At 41.2% G+C, this 23481-nt stretch overlaps 1 non-coding gene across 1 annotated transcript; it reads left to right on the forward strand.

Moving 5' to 3' along the window:
- The first annotated feature begins 8971 nt into the window (after positions 1–8971).
- On the forward strand, positions 8972–9044 carry TRNAE-UUC (transfer RNA glutamic acid (anticodon UUC)). The gene has a single exon. It is a non-coding gene; the product is annotated as a tRNA-Glu (tRNA).
- The last annotated feature ends 14437 nt before the right edge of the window (positions 9045–23481 follow it).

Consider the following 23481-nt stretch of genomic DNA (forward strand, 5'->3'; position numbering starts at 1 on the left):
CCCTCTCGCTAGCATCCATCTTGGCTGAGTGATGCGTGTGCCAAGGAAAGACTCTGAATTAGAATGATTGGCCAAAGACCACCCGGAAACTAATCCCATCACCATAAAACCCAAGACTGCGAGCCACGCAGCAGAGCAGTTCTCCTGGGTTCCCTTACCCTTTCCTAATAAAATCTTTTGCTTTGTCAGCACATGTGTCTCCTCGGACAATTCATTTCCGAGTGTTAGGCAAGAGCCCAGTTTTGGGTCCTGGAAGGGGTCCCCTTTCCTGCAACACTTCCAGTGAATATTCAGGGTTGATTTCTTTTAGGATTGACTGGTTGGCTCTCCTTGCTGTCCAAGGGACTCTCAAGAGTCTTCTCCAGCATCACAACTCGAAAGCATCAGTTCTTCGGCACTCAGTCTTCTTTATGGTCCAACTCTCACATCCATACGTGACTACTGGAAAAACCATAGCTTTGACTATACAGACCTTTGTCAGCCAAGTGACATCTCTGCTTTTTAATAAGCTGTCAAGGTTTGTCATAGCTTTCCTTCCAAGAAGCAAGTGTCTCTTACAGGAGTGCAGACCAGCAATGCTAAGAGATACCTGTCTTTTTCTCAGTATGTTTCTGACTGCTTTCCTGGAAATATACTGCATCCAAGAGCCAGAAGCTGAAACTTCAGTTTTGCTGAAAGTGAAATTCCAGTGCTTTGGCCACCTGATGTGAAGAACCAGCTCATTGGAAAAGACCCTGATGCTGGGAAAGATTGAGGGCAGGAGGAGAAGGGGACAACAGAGGATGGAATGTTTGGATGGCATCACCAACACGATGGACATGAGTTTGAGTAGGCTCCCAGAGTTGGTGATGGACAGGCGTGCTGCTGTCCATGGGGTCCCAAAGAGTCAGACAGGACTGAGTGACTGACCTAAACTGAACTGGAGGGCCAGAAATCCTCCCAGAGTCTCAGGATAGTGATATTTCACATGGAGTCCACAGGAAGCTCATCCGACTGCTGGTTTTAAGGGCCTAAACCCTTGCTGACGGAACAGGGCTGTGAGAGTGGAGGGAGTCTTGCATTGAATATAGGGAGCACCTGAGCACAGTTTAGGTGGATTTACTTCTTTCAGGCTTTGTTGATTGCGCTTCCATTTCTCCACCTCACAGTGATGGTTCTAAGAATTTTGGGGTCTTGGATATCTTTGAAAATGGATGAGTTCTCTGCACCCTTTCCCAAGGAAAGAAATGTGCATAGTTACTTTCAAAACAAAAATTTTGCTCACAGTTTGTAGGGGTGAGGAGAGGGGAGGGGATGGAGGTAGGAAGAACCCCAGGGAGTTAAAATAGCAGGATTAGTGTAATTGGTTTCTCGGTTAAAAAAAAAGTCAGAAGGCTCCATTGGAATTAACTTCTTAAATTCCCTCCATTGCTTAAAAAAAATCCTTTGGATTGTAAATGAAGCCTTTATCAATCAAGTTAGTCAACACAATGTGGGCTTTGAGAACAAAATGAGGGACTGCAAGCTATCATCAAACACAAAGGAAAGCCCAGGGTGTATCCTGCCTGATCCTTTTAGAAAAGAGGGAAAATGGCTATTTCTGGCTGTGGGGAAGAGCTTTTCCATTCATCAAGAAATTGAAACAAAGAGAGAGCCCTGAGGCTTTTGGGGGTAGGAGGGAGGTGGGTATCGATCTCACTTAGCCTGTTGAGTTTCTCCAAGAACACTCTATAGAAAGTGGCAGGAACATTTAGAACTCAGATCTCCCCGCTCTGTGAATCCATTCCAGGCTCTCTGAGGAGTTCTGCTGGCCTTAGGTCATCTGAGCCACCACAGGGAAGGAGTCCAGCCTGTGCAGTAGTAGGCGGTGTGTGCGGAGTTGCAGAACTAACCCCTTTCAGTTCAGTTCAGTCGCTCATTCATGTCCGACTCTTTGCGACCCAATGAATCACAGCACACCAGGCCTCCCTGTCCATCACCATCTCCTGGAGTTCACTCAAAGTCATGTCCATCGAGTTGGTGATGCCATCCAGCCATCTCATTCTCCGTCGTCCCCTTCTCCTCCTGCCCCCAATCCCTCCCAGCGTCAGAGTCTCTTCCAATGGATCAACTCTTCGCATGAGGTGGCCAAAGTACTGGAATTTCAGCTTTAGCATCAATCCTTGCAAGGAACACCCAGGACTGATCTCCTTTAGGATGGACTGGTTGGATCTCCTTGCAGTCCAAGGGACTCTCAAGAGTCTTCTCCAACACCACAGTTCAAAAGCATCAATTCTTCAGCACTCAGCTTTCTTCACAGTCCAACTCTCACATCCATACATGACCACTGGAAAAACCATAGCCTTTAGATGGACCTTTGTTGGCAAAGTAATATCTCTGCTTTTCAATATGTTATCTAGGTTGGTCATAACGTTCATTCCAAGGAGTAAGCGTCTTTTAATTTCATGGCTGCAGTCACCATCTACAGTGATTTTGGAGCCCCCAAAAATTAAGTCTGACACTGTTTCCACTGTTTCCCCTTTGCTCTCCCCTAAATCCTTGCTAGCAAATGGTAGTAGAGAAGGAATAATTTGTACTTATAATTTTAAATAATAATGTACTAAGAATTACCAAAATAATTTTTATTTGTACTTACGTTTAAGGACCAGTCTGTTTTTAAAAATGTTATCCAGCTAAAGAGGAATTTTAGGTCAAGAGTAAAATTCTCTTGTTTTTGTTGTTGTTTAGTCACTAAGTAGTGTCCAACTCTTTTTCAACCCCATGGACTGCAGCCCACCAGGCTCCTCTGTCCGTGGGAGTCTCCAGGCAAGAATACTGGAGTAGGTTGCCATTTCCTTCTCCAGGGGACCTTCCCAACCTAGGGATAGAATCCAAGTCTCCCTCATTGGCAGGCAGATTCTTTACCACTGAGCTAGCAGGGAAGCCCTTTAAAATTAATTCAAATAGCTACACAACAATTCCATTTACCTTCTTTCATGTTAAATGATAAACTGAGGCATATTAAGAATTTCGAGAGTTTGTTTGAGCAAACATCCATTCCAATCTGTTTGGTAGCAAACCAGAAGCAGTTAGGAGACCTTGTTTGGCAAAGCCTGGTTGGCTGTTTGTGATCGGTTGTCCTCAGGTTTCGATTTCTCTACCTTGAGGTGTTCATAAGATCAGGTTTTGATTTGCTTACTTAGGTAACCAAGACATTAGAACCACCTCTGTCTAACATCTTTGTTCAATGAATTTAGCACTCTGCTAAACTGTTCTGGGTTTCTTTAATACATAAGAGCTTTAGAAAATACTTTTCCTCATGTCCCTGTTGGAGATTGAATTATCAGCCAACTTCTGAGAGGTGTTACTTTAACAAAATACCTGGAGAGAGGCAGTCTTTTTTTTTTAATTTTTTTTTAAGAGAGTCAGTCTTTAAGCAAACTGGCAGCTCTTGGCACTAGTGAACCTAGTTGATTATAGTATGTTTGGTTTCAGATAGCATCTAAAATTAGCAGCAGATTCTCCTCTGGAGGCTGGGTAAAGGGACATTTGGACAAATCTGATGCTAATCAAGCAGCTCTTCCAGGATGATTCCAGTTGGTTTAGACTTTGCCAACCACTTCTATAACCTGAACATTTGTCTATGTCTGTACATTTAAAAGATCTAGGCTACCTTTAAATCCAACGACAGTCTTCTAAAACTACTTTGGACTTAAAAACACTTGAAGAAAATGGCTACTTAAAAACAATTCTTGGAATTGGTCATAAAGTCTTAGAATTTGAGATGGACACACAGCCCTTATTCATATGTGAACTTATGACTTTAATAATACACTTTTCATGAGGTCTCAGAAACATAGGAAGTGGCTGACAAAGATTATGAAAATCAATGGTAATAACAACCAGACAAAAATTCTTAAACATTAAAAAAAAACCCATCAGAATGACTTAAAGCCTTCCAAATGTACTAGACAAGTCATTTTCATTTTTAGCAAAATAAAAGAAAAAAATTTTAGTGATAAATTACATGAGCCAGATTTATGCAAATTTAGACATTCCAGGAATGCAAACGACTTAATTCTTAGTAATTCATTTGACTTAAAAAAGTTATTTTCTCTATTTCTGTATTGGAAAGTCCAAAAAGAATCCAGGACATAGTGAAAGCTCCTTTTTTTAAAAGCATTTTGAGTTGAGCATTTTCTATGCTTCTGCCTGCGTGTTAGAAAATCAAACTCAAGCAGGGCGGCAGCCTAGGGCTTAGAAGGGATACGCTTGAGTTAGGAAGACCCTCTCCTGGATCTTGTTTTAGGCCAATGCAGGTTCCATCTCTGGGTTGGAATGATCCTCTAGAGGAGAACATGGCAACCCACTTTAGTATTCTTGCCTGGAGAATCCCACTCACAAATTGGCTGCAGTCCATAGAGCTGCAGTGCAAAGAGTCGGACACAACTGAAGCAACTTAGCACACCACGCAGGTACATTTCCTACTTGCAAGGGGCAAACCTTTAACTACTCCAGTTTAATGTCCACTATAGCATGGAGGTTATGAGAAAATTCCTGGTCCAAGGCTATTTCTATTGTAGGACACCATCAGTTCAGTTCAGTCGCTCAGTCGTGTCCGACTCTTTGCGACCCCATGAATTGCAGCATGCCAGGCCTCCCTGTCCATCACCAACTCCTGGAGTTCACTCAGACTCACGTCCATCGAGTCAGTGATGTCATCCAGCCATTTCATCGTCTGTCATCCCCTTTTCCTCCTGCCCCCAATCCCTCCCAGCATCAGACTCTTTTCCAATGAGTCAACTCTTCGCATGAGGTGGCCAAAGTACTGAAGTTTCAGCTTCAGCATCATTCCTTCCAAAGAAATCCCAGGGCTGATCTCCTTCAGAATGGACTGGTTGGATCTCCTTGCAGTCCAAGGGACTCTCAAGAGTCTTCTCCAACACCACAGTTCAAAAGCATCAATTCTTTGGCACTCAGCCTTCTTCACAGTCCAACTTTCACATCCATACATGACCACAGGAAAAACCATAGCCTTGACTAGACAGACCTTAGTCGGCAAAGTAATGTCTCTGCTTTTGAATATGCTATCTAGGTTGGTCATAACTTTTCTTCCAAGGAGTAAGTGTCTTTTAATTTCATGGCTGTAGTCACTATCTGCAGTGATTTTGGAGCCCCCAAAATAAAGTCTGTCACTGTTTCCACTGTTTCCCCATCTATTTCCCATGAAGTGATGGGATCAGATGCCATGATATTCGTTTTCTGAATGTTGAGCTTTTCACTCTCCACTTTCACTTTCATCAAGAGGCTTTTTAGTTCCTCTTCACTTTCTGCCATAAGGGTGGTGTTCATGAACAGAACAGTATGAACAGTAGGACACCATAGGCAAGGAAAAAAAAAGCTTTTTCCTATGTCCATCTTAGGTTCTCAGGCCCTGTAATTAGACTTAACAAAAACAGATTAACCAGAGAAGAACAAACAGAAGTTTATTAACAACTGCATTGAACGTACACATGGGGCTACTCAATAGGGGTGGTTAGAACTGTGCTTACACCGCATCTTAAAAGGACTATAAGGTTTTAGGGAAGTGACAAGCCAAAGGAAAAGGACTCTGAGTTTCTAGAGTTGGCAAATTGTAGGAAGGCAAATAAGTGGAGGCACGAAAGGAAGATAAGAGCAAGTTTTAGCAACGTTTTTTATGTAGATTCCTCTGGACTGATCAGGATCTAGAGGTGTCTCTGGTGATTAACTTCTATCTTTCCCAGTAGACAGCTTCCCTAGTGGCTTAGATGGTAAAGAAACTGCCTGTTATGCAGGAGACCTGGGAAGCCATGAGTCATGATGGAAAAAAAAAAAAATTACATGTTAATCCTGATTCATATGCTGACCTCCAGTGTGACCTTGGACAGGTCAGTTTCCCTCTCAGAGGCTCAGTTTCCTCAACTTAAAATGAGGATATAAATAATGTTTATAAATATAACATCATAACATTATTATAAATGTAAATAATGTTTACAGTATTAACAAATAATAAATGAATGAGATAATGTCTGTGAAAATTCTTTCTAAACCATCACTGCTGTACAAGTAATAGCCCTACTGATTTTTATTAATCTATATTTTGGTAGGTAGGTAGAGGAAATTTGGAGAGAAGGGTATAGATAGATTTTCACATATGTGTACGTGTGTATGTGCCTGTATTCATAAGTTTGTAAAATATACACCAAAGTAATTAAGAGATAGTTTGTACAGTTTTTATTAGTAAGTAAAAATAGTCACTGTAGTTGTGACTATTGATCTCTATTCTTTCTATCAGTAATTAGATTGTAGGGCCTTATGTCTGTTCAAATCATGGAATGTTAGAGATGTGTCTTTCAAATAACTATACGACCCTAAGTTATTTTTAGCTTTATTGGAAAATACTTTCTCTTTCTTCCAGCCTTTTCTCTTCAGTTATTACCCAGTCCGTCCAAACCCCTAACGTCAGGTAATTGCCCTTATTCTGGTGCTGGTAGAAGCTACTGATTCATGGGGAAAGACTTTGATCTGAACCACTATGGAGTAAATAACCATCCAAGTTGTGGCTTCCAATTTTAGTTACTTTCAGCTTGTGCATTTGGATGAATCACTACACTTACGTTTAACCCTATGAAAGTTGGTTGAGGAATGTTTTCATCATGTTTATAGAATACATGACTGAGTGTTCTTAGAAGATCTATTTTGGACTGTTGCCCAGCTACATTTACATTGCTGCTTGAAAGAATTCCTCTTCTCAGATGGTCTGATGTATTCATGGCATCTGGAGGAATATGGTTTTTGAAAGCTCTTGGATCCTCTAATTTTCACAGACAGTAGTGTGTGTTTCCTACTTGTGCCCAGTAAATGTAGAAAGCTGGGGAAAATCCTAGGTTTTATAATTTGGCACTGGTGTGTTGGTGAACCAATGGCCCCACCCCCAATATCCATTATGGGTCAGTTTCCCTGGTGCAACTGCTTCCAACATGGCCAACTGCAGGATACCATCGGGTTAGCCACGGACTCTGTAGACAGCTACAAGCTGTCTCCAGCATGCCCCTGAGACCATAAAATTTAGTTAGTCATCACTTTTCTAAAAGGAAAGGCAAGATGAAGAGGAGTGGAGATAGTGGCTGGTTTTGGTCTGAGCTCTTTGGCGTACGTATAAGAAAGATGTATGAGTCATTTTTCACAATAATTAGTCCAGGAAAACTTAGTGTAGGATGCTTTTTCCTATTTGTCTATTACTTTTGCTCCATTAAGTCTTTTCAAACCTTAAAGAATCTCTAAAAAAGATCTGTATATTGGAGATGATAATATAGATATTGTTTGCTTTTTAAAAAAAAAAAGCAGACTAACACACAGGAGTGTATGAAAACTCAACTCATCAAAATTTATGTAAGCAACAAAAACATGTGGCTGAGGGAGCTGAATAGTGGTGAATGCATGTATTGGAAAAGAAGACAGATCTAGAATCAATAATATTGACTGATACTGATTGATATCTCCCACCTTAGGAAGCTGGGGGCAAAGGGGAAGAAAAACCAAATCCAAAGAAAGCAAAAGCAAATAAATAAGAATTAGAAAGCGGAGGAATGAAGCTGAAAACAGAAAATCAACAGAGAATATCAACAAAACCGAAAACGGATTCTTTGAAAAGATCGATAAAACCGATAAAACTCTAGCTGGACTAGCCAAGAAAAAAGAGAGAAGTCAGAAATCACTAATATCAGAAATGACAGAAGGGCCATCACTACTGATCCTATGGACATTAAAAGAGTATGGAAGGAATATTATGAGCCATTCTATGCCCCTAAATTTGATAACCTAGATGAAGTAAACCAATTCCTTGATAAGACGCAGTCTGCCAAAACTCATACTTGGATAGATAACTTGAATATCCCTATATTAATGATAGAAATTGAATCAATAATAAATTTCCCAAACATAAAGGATTAGATCTAAATGGTTTTACTGGAAAATTGTATCAATTTTTAGGGGGGGGGAATGAAACCAAGTCTCTACAGTATCTTCCAGAGAACCGAAGCACAGGACATACTTCATAACTGATTTCATGAGGTTAGTATTCCCTGAAAACAAAGCCAAAGACATTACTAGGAAGGAAACTACAGACCAATATCTCTCATGAATATAGCTGCAAAAATCCTTAATGAGATATTAAGCAAATCAAATCCAACAAAGTATAAAAAGAATTCTTCAGCATGCCCAAATGAGATTTATCCCAGGTAGTTAAGGCTCATTCAATGTTCAAAAATTAGTTAATATAATCATTTACATCAACAGACTAAAGAAGAAAAATATAGGATTATATTAATAGAGGCAGAAAATGCATTGACAAAACCCAGCACACCATTGGTGATAAAAACTTTCATCATGGTTAATGGTGAGATACCAGGTATCTTTCCCCTAAGAGCAGGAATAAAGAGAAGGCTGCCTTCTCTCACCATTCATAGTCATTATTATGCTTGAAGTGCTAGTTAATACAATAAACCGAGAAAAGGAAACAAAAGGTATGCAGATGGGGAAGGAGTAAATAAAGCTGAAAACTAAAATTGTTCACAGATAACATATTGTTTACATAGAAAATTTCTATGTAATAATAATAATAAATTCTCCTAGAACTAATAAGCATTTACAGCAAGCTTGTAGAGTATATTCAAGGTTAACGTACACAGGTCAGTTGGTTTCATATATGCCAACAATGTACATTTGGAATTTGAAATATAAACACAGCACTTGTTTGTGGTTGCTAAGTCATGTTCGACTCTTTTCAACCCCATGGACTATAACCGGCCAGGCTCCTCTGTCCAGGCAGGGATACTGGAGTGGATTGCCATTTCCTTCTCCAGGGGATCTTACCCATCCAGGGGTCAAACCTCCGTGTCTCCTGTATTAACAGGCGGCTTCTTTATCCCTGAGCCACAAGGGAAGCCCCTAAAACAACACTACAATAGTACAAAAAATGAGATACTGGGAGTTCCCTGTGGTCCAGTGGTTAGGACTTGGTCCTTTCACTGCCATGGCCCAGGTTCAATCCCTGGTCGGGGAACTAAGACCCTGCATTCCTGGGCATGAAGCAAAATCAAATTTTTAAAAAAGAAGCAAACGAAAAAAAAGCCTCTTAAAACTTGCCAGTAAGAAAATGTGTGTGCTAAGGTGCTTCATGGAACAACAGACTGGATTCAGATAGGAAAAGGAGTACGTCAAGGCTATATATTGTCACCCTGCTTATTTAACTTACAGAGTACATCATGAGAAACGCTGGACTGGAAGAAACACAAGCTGGAATCAAGATTGCTGGGAGAAATCTCAATAACCTCAGATAGGCAGATGACACCACCCTTATGGCAGAAAGTGAAGAGAAACTAAAAAGCCTCTTGATGAAAGTGAAAGAGGAGAGCGAAAAAGGTGGCTTAAAGCTCAACATTCAGAAAACAAAGATCATGGCATCTGGTCCCATCACATCATGGGAAATAGATGGGGAAACAGTGGAAACAGTGTCAGACTTTATTTTGGGGGGCTCCAAAATCACTGCAGATGGTGACTGCAGCCATGAAATTAAAAGACACTTACTCCTTGGAAGAAAAGTTATGACCAGCCTAGATAGCATATTCAAAAGCAGAGACGTCACTTTGCCGACTAAGGTCCGTCTAGTCAAGGCTATGGTTTTTCCTGTGGTCATGTATGGATGTGAGAGTTGGACTGTGAAGAAGGCTGAGCACCGAAGAATTGATGCTTTTGAACTGTGGTGTTGGAGAAGACTCTTGAGAGTCCCTTGGACTGCAAGGAGATCCAACCAGTCCATTCTGAAGGAGATCAGCCCTGGGATTTCTTTGGAAGGAATGATGCTAAAGCTGAAACTCCAGTACTTTGGCCCCCTCATGCGAAGAGTTGACTCATTGGAAAAGACTGTGATGCTGGGAGTGATTGGAGACAGGAGGAGAAGGGGACGACTGAGGATGAGATGGCTGGATGGCATCACGGACTCGATGGACGTGAGTCTGAGTGAACTCCGGAGGTTGGTGATGGACAGGGAGGCCTGGCGTGCTGCGATTCATGGGGTCGCAAAGAGTCGGACACGACTGAGCGACTGAACTGAATTGAACTGAACTGAAGGTGCTTCAGTTGTCTCTGACCCTAACAGACTACCCAATTTAAAAATGGCAAAAAATCTGAACTTATGCCTCATTGAAGAAGATATATAGATGTCAAATAAGTATCTGAAAAGACGATATCATATGTCATTAGGAAATTGCAAATTAGAACCATAGTGAGGTACCATGATACCCCTATTGGCACAATGAATACCCCAAATACCAGAAACATCAGATGAAGTGAGAATGCCAACCACAGAGCCTCTCATTCATTGCTGGTAGGAGTACTAAATGGCACAGTCTGTCTGGAAGACAGTTTAGCAGTTTCTTCCAAAACTAAACAGGCTCTTACCATATGATCCAGCAATGGCACTCCTTAGTATTTATCCAAATGAGTTGAAACCAACCTCCACACACAAACCTGCACACAAAGACTATATCAGCTTTATTAATAATTTTTGAAACTTGGAAGTGATCAAAATGCCTTTCAATAGGTGAATGGATAAACAAGCTGTGGCACACCCATGAAATCAAATATTATCCAGTGATAAAAAGAAATGAGTTCTCAAGCCAGAAAAAGATACAGAGGAATTTTGAATACTTTATTTTTGAATACTATAGTGTTTTTGAATACTATATTGCTATTGAAATGAAGTAAGAGAAGCCAGTCTGAAAAGGCTACAGGCTATATGATTTTAACTATGTGACATTCTGGAAAAGGCAGTTACAGAGCCAATAAAAAGATCAGTGGTTGCAAAGAGTTTCCATGGGGGAGGAAGTGAAGGAAGAAGTGGCACGCTGGAGATTTTTAGGGCAGTGAAGCTATTCTCTATGATGCTGTCATGGTGGATACATGACATTATGCATTTGTCAAAACCCATAAAAGCGTACAACTCCGAGTGTGAACCCTGAGGCAGCCTATCAGTTCAGTTCAGTCGCTCAGTCATGTCCGACTCTTTGTGACCCCATGGACTGCATCACGCCAGGCTTCCCTGTCCATCACCAACTCCCAGAGCTTGTTCAAACTCATGTCCATTGAGCCAGTGATGCCATCCAACCATCTCATCCTCTGTCATCCCCTTCTCCTCCTGCCTTCAATCTTGCCCAGCATCAGGGTCTTTTCCAATGAGTCCGTTCTTCTCATCAGTTGGCCAAAGGATTGGAGCTTCAGCTTCAGCATCAATCCTTCCAATGAATATTCAGGACTGATTTCCTTTAGGGTGGACTGGTTGGATCTCCTTGCAGTCCAAGGGACTCTCAAAAATTAAAGAGCATCAACTCTTTGGCGCTCAGCTTTCTTTATGGTCCACCTCTTACATCCATACATGACTACTGGAAAAACCATAGCTTTGAGTAGACGGATTTTTGTTGGCAAAGTAATGTCTCTGCTTTTTAATATGCTGTCTAGGTTTGTCATAGCTTTTCTTCCAAGGAGCAGGCGTCTTTTAATTTCATGGCTGCAGTCACCATCTGCAGTGATTTTGGAGCCCAAGAAAATAAAGTCTGTCACTGTTTTCATTGTTTCCCCATCTAATTGCCATAAAGTGATGGGACCAGATACCATGATCTTAGTTTTTTGAATGTTAAGTTTCAAGCCAGCTTTTTCACTCTCCTCTTTCACTTTCATCAAGAGGCTCTTCAGTTCCTGTTCGCTTTCTGCCATAAGAGTGGTGTCCTCTGCTTATCTGAGGTTGTGGACTTTAGTTCTTTAGTTAATACTAATGTATTGGGACTACACTGTGCTTTTAAAGCAGGGGCCGTGGGTTCGAACCCTAGTTGGGGAAGTGAGGTCCCACATTCCACTTGGCCAAAAAAATGTATCAGTATTGATTTATCAGTTGTAACAAATGTACCATACTAACGAAAGCTAATAATGAGAAAGACTATGGATATGTGGTGGGGCAGAAGGGGCATCTGGGGGAACTCTGTACTTTCTGCTCAATTTTTCTTTAAGTTTGAAACTTGTCTAACAACGTGAAATGTACTAACTAAAAATACGAAGTAGACTAACACCCAGAAGTGTATTTTTTCCCCTTCTAGAGCAGAGGTTGGCAAACGTTTTCAGTAAAGAATCAGATGGTGAATACTTCAGGCTTGTGGGCCATGTGGGTCTCTATCATTTCCTCTCCTCACTTCTTTCTCTTCCTTCCTTTTTCTTCTTAAACAATATTCTTAGCTTACAATCTGGGCCCAAGACCCCTAGCTGACTAACTTCTGCTCTAGAACACTTTCTCTATTTTCTCACTCTTGGCCAGACCCATCCACGTTTCCCCCCTCCTTGTTTCTACTCTCATCTCTATTTGAAACAGAAACTTGTAATATTTAAATCCTCTCCACATGGTGTGATTTCCCCTACGATTTGCCATGCTTATAAATAGGGTAATTTCCAAAGCTTAGTAAGAAAAATGAAGAGTCAAGAATTAACTTATTGGCCTGAAGTAAAAGAAAGGGTATTTTTTTTTTTGTTTTCAGATTTTCAACTCCTCTGAAGATTTGGAATATTAATCTAGAGAAGAAATGTACTGCAGATATTGGGTTTACCTTGTGCCTGCTGAGAATACTTTATCAAGATAAATTTTCATTACAAATATTTCAGTAAAAGCATTATCAAAACAAGATTAAAAACAATAAAAATAATGAAAATGTAATTCCATAATCTAAGTGAAGTTTGGTTTGCATATTAATTTCTAATTGTATACACTGACTTACTTTTTGTGTATTCCTATTTCTTTGTATTTTGTTAATTTTTACTTATTATTTTATCATATAAAATATTTCAAGTCTTTACATAGTCTTTAAAAATTATTTTCTTTAATATATGAGTCCATCATATATATTACTATATTATTATATTCTACCATAATATAGTAAACAGTTCCCATAGCTTGGGAATTATTTATGTTGCAATAAGATCGCATTACCAACTCAATGGACATGAACTTGAGCAAACTCCAGGAGATAGTGGAGGACAACGAAGCCTGTGTGCTACAGTCCATGGAGTTACAAAGAGTCAGGCATGACTTAGCGCCTGAACAAAAACAACAAAACATTTAAATACCTACATCTTTTTGCTTAGCTAAATTACTTTCTTGTGATAAATTACTAGAAGTAAAGTAGCCATACTTAATATGATTATTATATTTGTCATTTATACTACATGTTTCTATTTCCCTTGAGGGACAGGTAATGTATTTTTTTACTAAAAATTTTAAGGATTAAATTTAGGGAAACAATTTAAATGTGAAATTAACTACTAGCCCTAAGAATCACTTTTGAGCATTTAATGAGTGCTTCAGTTCAGTTCAGTCGTTCAGTCGTGTCCGACTCTTTGCGACCCCATGAATCGCAGCACACCAGGCCTCCCTGTCCATCACCATCTCCCGGAGTTCACTCAGACTCACGTCCATCGAGTCCGTGATGCCATCCAGCCATCTCATCCTCTGCCGTCCCCTTCTCCTCCTGCCCCCAATCCCTCCCAGCATCAGAGTCTTTTCCAATGAGTCAACACTTCACATGAGGTGGCCGAAGTCCTGGAGTTTCAGCTTTAGCATCATTCCTTCCAAAGAAATCCCAGGGCTGATCTCCTTCAGAATGGATTGGTTAGATCTCCTTGCAGTCCAAGGGACTCTCAAGAGTCTCCTCCAACACCACAGTTCAAAAGCATCAATTCTTCGGCTCTCAGCCTTCTTCACAGTCCAACTTTCACATCCATACATGACCACAGGAAAAACCATAGCCTTGACTAGACGGACCTTAGTCGGCAAAGTAATGTCTCTGCTTTTGAATATGCTATCTAGGTTGGTCATAACTTTTCTTCCAAGGAGTAAGTGTCTTTTAATTTCATGGCTGCAGTCACCATCTGCAATGATTTTGGAGCCCCCAAAAATAAAGTCTGACACTGTTTCCACTGTTTCCCATCTATTTCCCATGAAGTGATGGAACCGGATGCCATGATCTTTGTTTTCTGAATGTTAAGCTTTAAGCCAACTTTTTCGCTCTCCTGTTTCACTTTCATCAAGAGGCTTTTTAGTTCCTCTTAACTTTCTGCCATAGGGGTGGTGTCATCTGCATATCTGAGGTTATTGATATTTCTCCCGGCAATCAATGAGTGCTTGCTATCTACCAAAGATAAATAACCCTTGGTCTCTGCCCTCAGTGTATATAGTCTAGTGAGAGAATAGAGTCAGGGCTAGGATGTGAAATAAATTTTAAAAGGAACCAAAAAGCTCAGCTATCAAAATAAATAATATTTTAATGCACTATATTAAAAAATTGACTTGGCAAACCATGGCTCATGGGCTGTCTCCTTGTTCATATAAATAAAGTTTTATTGGAACCAGGGCCAATAGGGTAGGGAAAGTGAGCAAGGTTGTGCAAGGGCAGGTTGGATTTTGTTGTTATTTACAATTGCAATATTTCGTTATCATCTATTTTTTCATTTAATTTTAGTTTATAAATAATGTATTAAAACACATTATTTGTCTTGATAACTGAGGGTTTTTTGTATCCTCTTAAGTTTTTTTCCTCAAGTCAAATACCTCACTCACTACTCACATCCTAGTCTTGGCCTTTGGCATAGAGACAAAAGAAATAGATAATCGGAACCTCAGTGAAAGACATTGGGTGTTACAGAGTTTGTGTGTGTGCATGTGTTTTCCAGTGGTGATGGTTTGTATCTAACTACCCACAAGGACCACAGTGCTAAGCAACATGTAATATGAGCCGCCCCTGGGAAAGGAGGCTGTGTTATCTAGAATCAGCAAAGAGAGCTCTGTTTTACCATCAAGATAGGTTGCAACCACGCTTACACCTGGGTGGCATCAGCTGGGCTTCCCCAGTGGGTCAACAATGAAGAATCTTCCTGCAATGCCAGAAATGCAAGTTTGATCCTTGTGTTGGGAAGATCCCCTGGAGAAGGAAGCGGCAACCCACTCCAGTATTCTTGCCTGGGAAATGGACAGAGGAAACTGATGGGTACAATCCATGGGGTCACAAAGAGACAGACACGAGGTCGCGACTAAACAAGAGCATCAGTTACAGAACTTGAAAATCTAGGCTAACCACTGCTACTTAGCAAGGATCACTGGCACTTTTTGATTGACTGGCTTATATAATCTTTATTGTTCCTTAATGCATTAAACATATTACTATATTCTTTAAAAGGAACTATAATGTGGGAAGGATTCATGCTATGTATGTTTTAAAAGCCAGGTGACTAAAGTATGCGTAAGGCTCATCCTGTCAGAGATTGCTGCCTGCCAGAGTATAATCAGAAAAACCTTCCTTGTCTAAAAATTGGTTTAAGAAATGGTTTCCAAGTTTGCTAGAAAAATTAAAAAATTTCCTCCAAGTCCAAATACAGAAGACTCTAAGTTGGGTGATAAATATCTGGTCCTTCCTGAAACATGTTTTCCTTTCTAAGTTGCACTTAATTTATGTTAAAATCAATTTCAGGAAATGCTGAAAAATAAACCCTAAGTACAGCTACTCTTCCACTTTTTCTCAGGCATTCACTGGAACATAAGACTATAAATACCTAGGATGTTTGTAGAAAGATCAAAGCATTAACACAAGAACATTTAGGTCAGTGTTCTGTAACTAAAAAATAATTAGTGGTAATGTTTCTTTAGTGCCTGTGATGAGGGTCTTGTCATTCTACAATTCAATAAATATATGAAATCTGGGCGCTATGTGAACTTTGATAAACAGAAACGGATGAAAAGGGGCAAAATATTGTCATAGTCATCATAATAGATCATTATGGAAGAAGAAATATCTTGTGTTTGAACAGATGGAGAAGCAAGTCACTTCCGAACTCTTCCAAGGTTTTGTTGTGTTTCTAGTACACTAATGCCACACTCCTCACTGGGGGAAAGACATTCATCACCAGGTTTTGGATTCCTGAGTGCTTGCTGCTGGCTCACAGTATCTCGAGGTGAATGGATATGGTTGTATTAGCAAGTCAGTGGAGGGAAGATTCAGTCTGCCCAGCCCCCAGACAGGAAATGGCAAGGAGATTAGAGATGGGCTGGTGTCAGTTGTGGGCTTCCCCTAGGCTGTGAAAACAAATAGAATACATAATTAATATTCTTCCTGCAGCTTGTGGAAGGCCTTTAGGCAGAACATTAGTGTTCATTTTGTTATCTATATACAGGTTGCATTTTGATGCATGATATTTTGGGAAAATGGGGAGTGTTGCATAAGCTGGGATCATCTGTAAACAAATGGCAGGTTTCTAAATAGGAGGGGAGCCCATAGGGTGTTGCTCTGTAATTCAAGGCCAACCTGCTCAACCAGGAGATGTGGAGAAGTGAAGAGGAGTGTGTGATTATTGGTGAAGAGTAGGAAGATGTTGTTTTAAAAGAGACAGTTACTGTCTGGGCAATAGCCTGCTGACTGCTCAGTTTCAAGTCAGTTCAATAAATATCTTTTGAGCGCTTAGTGCACACCATATTGTTAGCACCAGAATACAGAGATAAATAATAGGATTGCTGATCAGTTTACAGTCTAATGCATACAGAAAAGAGGAAAGAGATTAATCACAGCAAAATTCAGAACCCAGTGTCTAACCATCAAACTCAAGAGTTGCAAAGCTCTTTCCCACTTGCTTATGGCACTTAACAACTGTCAGCCTACGGGACTCAAGAAGTTTGTGGACAAAGTTCATTCCTTTGTTGACTGAAAAACAAAGAGTACCATCTAAAGGTTGTGAAATATGTTTTAGTCATAGGACTTACTGAGGAGTTAATCCTAGGAGACAGCCTCTCAGACAGAGCTAAGGGGCTTTTCCAAAGAGATGAGGGAAGAGCCAGGATACATAGGAGTTTTTGCCCAAAAAAAAAAAAAAAAAAACCCCAAACCAAAAAATCCAGGTAATCAAAATATCAAAAGATACTACTAATTAAAGAAAACCAGATATTTCAAGTTAATGAATTTGGTGCTTGCCACATATGGGACAGTGACTCAGCCATGTAAAAGACACTTGCTCCTTGGAAGGAAAGCTACAACAAACCTAGACAGCATATTATAAAGCAGAGACATTACTTTGCCAACAGAGGTCCATATAGTCGAAGTTATGGCTTTTCTTGTAGTCATGCATGGATATAAGAGTTGGACCATGAGGAAGGCTGAGGACTAAAGAACTGATGCTTTCAAATTGTGGTGCTGGAGAAGACTCTTGTGAGTCCCTTGGACAGCAAGGAGATCAGACCAGTCAATCCTAAAGAAAATCAACCCTGAATATTTATTGGAAAGACTGATGCTGAAGCTGAAACTCCAATACTTTGGCCACCTGATGCAAAGAGCTGACTCATTGGAATAGACCCTGATGCTGGGAAAGATTGAGGGCAGGAAGAGAAGGGGGTGACAGAGGATGAGGTGGTTGGATGGCATCATCGACACCATGGACTTGGGTCTGAGCAAACCCCAGGAGATGGTAAACGACAGGGAAGCCTGGCGTGCTGCAGTCCTTGGGGTCACAAAGAGTCTATAAGACTGAACTCAGAGACTGCACAACAGCAACAAAATATATGGGAAGATGCAAGAGTCTGGCCTCACTGAAATCATTCACTTGACAGCACTTTAACTGTCTGGGGCCAGAATCCTGCCCTTCTCCATCCTGAATCCCCTCAGGGTGCACAGTGGGAAGTGGCTACAGTGGCTGGTGCTTCATGCTTACAACATCCTTTGTGTACTGGTTTGGCAGGGGATACTCCTCATCCACACCTTCTTATTGTGTGTTTTATAAATGCAGGGGGAAAGTTCGGGGTTGGACTTAGCCCAGAGTCACTGCTAGTAAGCCATGGGAACCAACATCCTGGTTGGTTCCATTGTGTTCCTTAGTGGATGAGGAAACTAAGACCTGGGCCCAGTTTCTGGTATCTATATATTCACCTACCCATGTGCTCAGCCAGCAGTTTTGTATTTTGTATGCATTATGTATACAAATACATAATATAAAACATTATGTATACATACAGTATGTACACATAATATGAAACATTATTTGGGGATTAATGTTTAGCCTTATTTACATTTTATGAAGGTAGATTAGCTTAAAGATATAAAACAATGCTGCAATCCAAGGAGTCACCAAACTCGGACAGAAGTTAGTGATTGAATGACATTAACTATAAAACAAGGCACAGTCTCCTCACTGATGTGATTAATAAGATTAAGTAACATGTTAACTGGCCTTCCCTGGTGGCTCAGCAGTAAAGAATCCACCTGCCAATTCCTCAATGCAAGTGACACGGGTTCAGTCCTGGGTTGGAAAGATCCCCTGGAGAAGGAAATGGTAACCCACTCCAGTATTCTTGCCTGGGAAATCCCATGGACAGAGGAGCCTGGCAGGACCACAGAGAGTCAGACTTGACTAAACAACAACAACGTGTTAACACAGTACTTTGCACTTAGAACCAGGAAACTAGTTTCCATGGTTTATCGGCTGAGGTGTGTTTGTGTGTGCACGCGTGCATGTTTGTGCGTGTGCGTGTGCGTGTGTGTGTGTGTGCTCAGTCCCTCAGTCGTGTCTGACTCTTTGCAATGCCATGGACTGTAGCCTGCCAGGCTCCTCTGTCCATGGCATTTCCCAGGCAAGAATACTGAAATGAGTTGCCATCTCCTCCTCCAAGGGATCTTTCCAAACCAGGGATCGAACCTGCATCCTCTCTGTCTCCTGCATTGGCAGGCGGGTTTTTATCACTAGCACCACTAGTCAAACCTTGTTGCTTTCCCTTTACGTTTGTAAGGCAAAAACCTTTTTAAAAGGCAACAACAAACCAGCATCCAGAAATCTCAGGAGTCCTGTCTGAAGCAGCTGGGGAAAAGAATTTTTAGGTCTCTCTTTGGCTGATCAGAGGTTAGTTCAAAATTATACTGTTTAATTCTGTTATAAGAGATAGTAGCCATTTGGTTGCAGACCTGGGAAGGTAGGTGTATTAAGAATGTGTGTGTGTATTTACTATTTACTAGCAGTGTCTGTGAGTTAGATGTGCAGTCATCCCAGTAGGTGATGCTAGATCAGGTTCTCCATCTTATGAAAAGAGTCCCTTCATAGATTCAACTCTCTTCCAGATCTAAAAAATTCTGTGAGCCTGTCATTCTATGTTGAGTTCCATAGTATGCTCAGCTTTTCTTTTTCTTTTTTCTGAGGTGGAGGGAGGGGGAGAAGGGAGTAGACTTAAAGGAAGTCTAACTCTTCACACCATTTATCATCAGGAAGTTTGTCAAGATGAGAGAGATTAACACATATGAAACACCTATAAACAATGGAAGACGGTCTGTAATTAAATTGGCAATTACTTAAATACCTTAAGAATTCCAAAGGGCTGGGAATCTGTAGGACCTGGGAATGACTAGGGAACATTCGAGGGAAGACATGGTCATGTAGAAATTTACCTGAGCAGAATTTGAGAGATGAAGGTATAAGCATTCCAAATTAATAAATTCATGGTGCCTGAAAATATGTCTACATTCACCATATATATATATATTCATTTATTTGTGTGTTTGTCACTTGTTTGTATATTTATACAAGGAAATACAAGTTACCTATCATTTGTAGCATTTTTCTGTTTTGCCCACTTTGGCTCATGGCAGGAATGAAACGTGTTGTGTGACTTCAAGTAACACACAGACCAAGTCCTAAAATACAATGAATGGGTCTAACCTGGTTAATTATCTTCAGGCGTAGAAATAGTACCAGCCTTCTTAAATCTAGGGGAAAATTCTGAGACCTTGGTGTGGGATGTTTCCAGTTGAGAATGTCTTTTGTTTTTACCACCTGTTCCAATGCATAACTTCTTCTCTGGCCCCCTAACCCAAGCCCTCATGGGGGTGCCAAGTGGGAAAGGCTTTCTAGAGCTCACAGACACTGTTTCTCACCTGAAGTACTTGTTTGTTTTGAACCTGTCCCCTTTCCTCGGAAAAAAATCCACGTGGTTTCCAGACACAACTTTGACCTCTAGGAAACTGTACGTGTCTGTGTCTTTTAAGTCGCTTTGGTCGTGTCTGACTCTGCAATCCCATGGACTGTAGCCCGCCAGGCTCCTCTGTCCATGGGGATTCTCCAGGCAAGAACACTGGAGTGGTTTGCCATGCCGTCCTCCAGGGAATCTTCTGGACCAGGGATGGAACTTGCATTTCTTAAGTCTCCCACATTGACAGGCGGGTTCTTTACCACTAGCGCCACCTGGGAAGCCTGATAAACTGTGAAAGTGAAGTCGCTCAGTCGTCTCCGGCTCTTTGCGACCCCATGGACGGTAACCTACCAGGCTCCGCGGTCCATGGGATTTTCCAGGCAAGAATACTGGAGTGGGCTGTCATTTCCTTCTCCAGGGGATCTTCCCAAACGATAAACTGTAGCAGTTATTAAAGTATGATGACAAAACAAGTATTCATGCCACCATGTTTAAATTCGAAAGGAAAAATAATAATGTGAATCACGTGTATGTGTGTGTTAGTTGCTCAGTTGTGTCCAGCTCTTTGTGATCCCATGGACTGTAGCCCCCCAGGCTCCTCTGTCCACGGATATTTCCAGGCAAGAATACTGGAGTGGGCTGCCATTCCCTTCTCCAGGGGATCTTCCCTACTCAGGGACTGGACCGGATCTCCCACATTGCAGGTAGCTTCTTTACCGTCTGAGCCACTAGGGAAGCCTCCAGTATTGATAATAACAAATGCTTATTGTGTGCTGTGTTCAAAGTGCTGTGCTCTCAGATTTGTCCCTCTCTTAGCTCATTGCCTCTTCATAATAATCCTATAAGGCATAGGTTATTGTTACTATTTGCATTTTACAGATGGGAAAATCAAAGCATGGAGAGGTTAAGAAGCTTGCAGCTGACCCAAATTGTGGACCTGGAATTTGAATCCAGGCAGTGTAATTAGAAGTCTGCATTCAGCATCATTCTAGCAAAAGGAAGCCATTGAACATAGACTATTCCTGACTTCTGTTAACTCCAGTGGAGTCCTTTCGTCTTTAATTATGTTGTCTGTAGTCAAAGAAAAGGCCGCTGACCCTGTCGCTGGGGCAGGGCTGGCGGTGATTTTCTCTCTGTGGCGGCAGCTTTGTGTTTCTTGTGCTCTCATGCGGCCCAGCTAGGGCCAAGGGCATCATCTAGGACCTGGGGACCTGCTGTGGTCCTAAAATCTTCTCTCTATCCACAACCAGGCAAAACCTTTCCCAACCCTGAAGTATCTGCATTAAACTCATGCCGACAGGACGTGTTTTTAATTTTAACAAATGTCACCTGTAATTAACCATCACTCTTAACATCATGGCATTTTCTCATCTAGTTTATTGTCTATGAATTTCCCCAATTGTCCTCTTATTATTGAAACTTTAACATATAAGCAGTTTGCTATACTGCTCTTTTGCTCAATACATCACATGCATTTCCTCCTTGTATTATAAATCATTCTTAAATATAATTATATTTTTGACACATGAAAGAATTACATAGCCGTGGCAAATGTTTCAAACGTGAAACATTTTGAAAGATGAAAGACATGTCAATGCATGCAGCAGCGTATATGTGATGAATCATTTTTGCTGATATAAATAGATCATATGATATACACTATTCTACACCTTGCTTTCCTCTCTCTGTCTCTGTCTTACACACACACACAGACACACACAACACACTTCCCCCCAAACACAGAGAAATATACCAGTTTGGAACTAACATTTTCTTTCCATTTTCATCTCATTTCTTTTTAGTGATGTTTTTTCAATATGAGTAAAACATCCTTACTGTAACAGTGGAAATGGTGCAAAGACATATAAAATAAAATAAAAGCGAACTATCTCCTTTGGTCCTGTCTCCAGTCTCATCTCTCCCCACGTTCCCAGCTCCCATGCTAACACCTGCTACCTACTGCCCACGCTCATTCAAACAGATGCAAATGCATATTTACATATAAGACAGATTCCTTTTTGGTTTGTTTTTACTCAAATATAATTAAAGTAAATGTATCAGTCTGTAATCAGTCTCTTTGTGTCCACCCCCTGACAATATATTAAGAACATTCCTAACAATTCAAGAGATGAGGCTCGATTATATTTTTCTTTCCTAACTCCTCTTTCTCTTGTTAGGCATGTGTGTGTTTATATATACAGGTGTACTTTTTTCTTTGTCTCCCACAATTCTTATTTGCTATTCAGCTTTGCAAGCCCCTCAGGTCTGCTGATGTTCCAGGAGGTTCCTAAGCTCCCAGTCCTACCAGTCAAGGGAAAAGGTCATCACTCAACTGAATGTACTTGAAAGATGCAATTGAAATGAATCCCTGATCTTTCAGGGAAAAGAAAATGAGGGTCTCGTGGTCCAGCAGCTTCTGCAGATAGAAAGCCATCGAGCACTTATCAGGTAAATAACTGGGTCCAGTTCTCCTTTCCCGAGCTTTTAAACTCACTGTCATAGAGGGAGAATGTTGTGATTTCAAGATGGCCAGTTAACATAAATCCTTTGTTCATCTGAGTTTTGAATCCATCAAGAGATCAAAAACAAGGGCCAAATGAAAATATCATTTTAATGATGAGCCAGACCCAGCCACTTTAGAACTAGAACCACACTGAGGCTGAGTCAGTTTGCCCGCCCTCCTCGGGCACATGTGAACAGAGTCAGAGCTGGATGGCATCAGGCCTGTGGCTGCTGAGCAGGCAACCCTGGGGGACAGCACTCCAAGTAGAGCTCCTCCAAGACAGGAGCTGGGGTTGGGCTTCCCTTTCTCCCACCTGGCCACTTAGATGGACCAGGCTTGGTCCTTAGATGAGAAGAGAGAGAGGTGGGGAAATGCCTAGGCAGTCCCTCCCTCTTATTTCTGAAAGGGAGGAGGTTTGACTTTAAGGGCTGAAAGAGGGAGATTGCGATGGAGAGGGTTGCTCCTGCTGATCATTCATTGAAGAGTGAGTCATGACACAGGAGGCAGATTTTATACTTCAATCTGTTGTTCAGCAAGTAGGTTTTCATCATTTTGTTCATCCCAGGTTGGGCATCAATCCTATGCATTCATACTGGGTTGACGTACATTTTTGAGAACACCTTTTGTAGCCTTGGTGGCAGCTGTATTTCCAAAAGCATGCCCCCCTCCCTCCCCCAAGGCTGCACTGGAAACACGCCAGTGATCTGGATGGCTGATAAACACCCACATCTCACAGAGGGGTGGGTGGGGGGCTGGGTGTTGTGCACCCAGAGCCAGCGCACACCCACATCTGCATTTGCTCATCTGTCAAATGAGGAGGTCGATTAAGTCATCTCACCAAGGACCTTATGGTGCCAGCTTGCTGTGATTCTGAAACACTGCCTCCCCCGTAACTGCTGAGGACCACCTTGTCCATAAATAAACCATCAGAGCTATATATAAAGGTGCTGAATTTTCAATGGTGGAGAGC

This window comes from Ovis canadensis, chromosome 26 (assembly GCF_042477335.2).
Source record: "Ovis canadensis isolate MfBH-ARS-UI-01 breed Bighorn chromosome 26, ARS-UI_OviCan_v2, whole genome shotgun sequence".
NCBI lineage: Eukaryota > Metazoa > Chordata > Mammalia > Artiodactyla > Bovidae > Ovis > Ovis canadensis.